Raw genomic sequence first — 1508 nt, forward strand, 5'->3', positions numbered from 1 at the left:
CTGCTGTGTCGATGGTTCTGTCCTAGGATCTCTTTGTCCCACCGGTCCCATATAATTATTTTCAGTCCCCAGCGCTACCCTTAGTTTTCAGTCATTCAGATATGTTAAGTGGGTGCCTGCAGGAAGAAGTTCTGGCTCTTCCTAGTAGGTGAGTGTTAGGTCGGCCCATAGTTACTCTCATCCCTCAGCGTCTGGGGTCGGGATTGCTCTGTGCCCATCATGCTGGGATAGGTTTTAGCTCGCAGCTTCGTGTTCTGGCACGGTTGTAGTTCCTGTGCCTTTGACTGCAGGTGCTTTAATGTTGCAGTTTGGGATTGATGTCCAAATCCCATCCGGATGGTGACCCCTTTGCCTTTAGTCCCTGCTAAAACATCCAGCAAGCATATGTGGGAATGGAGTTCCCCGCTGCTGTCACTGAGGGCTAATGGGCCAAAAGCCAAAAGGCTCAGAAGTTGCTGGAGTAATAACTCCTGTAGCGAGGATGCGTTGTGGGGAACGTGGCCGTAGCAACTCTGAGAACTGGCACCCACCGTCCCAGTCCGGGGAGCCTTGCTGGGCCGGCCCGGCGTCCCCTCCGACCTGCTCCCAGGTTGCTTCCGTGCAGAAACCCCAGACGCTGCAAACCCGCCTCTCCTGTGCTGCTGGAGCCCTAAGGCAGTTGTCTGGCGCAGGCGGCACCGAGCCCAGTTCGTGTGTCGAGGTGAAGCTGACCTATCCTGTGCTCAGCACTGAAACGGCCCTCGGCCGGACGCACAGAGCTATGTCCAGAAGCCCTCCGCCACCCTCCAGATAAGCACAGGTCCGGCTCCTGCCCTCCTGGTCTAGGTGGCAAAAGCCTCTCCGAAATCTGGTATGAACGGTGTAGAGAACCCAATGGACTAAGGAATATGTCCTAAACTTGATCGGGTACATGGGCACCAAATCCAGACCATCCCTCTCCCCGCAGAGTGCCAAGGAGGGAGGGAATTTGCGCCGGCTGTGCAGAGCATGTTCAAATCGGCTGGCTGAAGGGTTTGTACCCCGCACAGCTTTGAGTAATTCCTCGTCTGCCCTTTCTGACAGATCGGCTGCTTTTCCATCCTGCAGCCCGTTCCTGTTAAACGCCTGTTGGGAAGTGAACGCTCTCGCTGGGAAACCTCCGACTTTCCGGGCAGAAAGTGAAAGGGGCCGACCTCCCTGCTGCTGAGACGCAGCCCTGGCTCCCAGCAAGGCGCCCGCTAGGAATCTCGCTCCAGCCTGCGCTGACAGTTATTCCTGGGCTGCACGGCTTCCCCCGGAGCCAAGATACACTTGTGTCTCGCGGGGCAGCGCCAGGCGGGAGCCAAGAAAGCGTCAGTCCGTGCGCGTTTTCCTCCGCAGTGGGTGCCGTAGGGGGATGGAAACCAAAGCCGGAGGCTCGGCGGCCTCCCCGCCGGCGTTTGGTTTTCGCAGCTTGGGCCTCTCGAGCCGCAGCCCCGCGGCGCGGGCTCCCGGGCGGCCCTCGCCTGCGCCGGGGCCGCGTTCAAGCG

Source organism: Crocodylus porosus, unplaced genomic scaffold (genome assembly GCF_001723895.1).
Source record: "Crocodylus porosus isolate Cpor-Errol unplaced genomic scaffold, CroPor_comp1, whole genome shotgun sequence".
Lineage (NCBI taxonomy): Eukaryota > Metazoa > Chordata > Crocodylia > Crocodylidae > Crocodylus > Crocodylus porosus.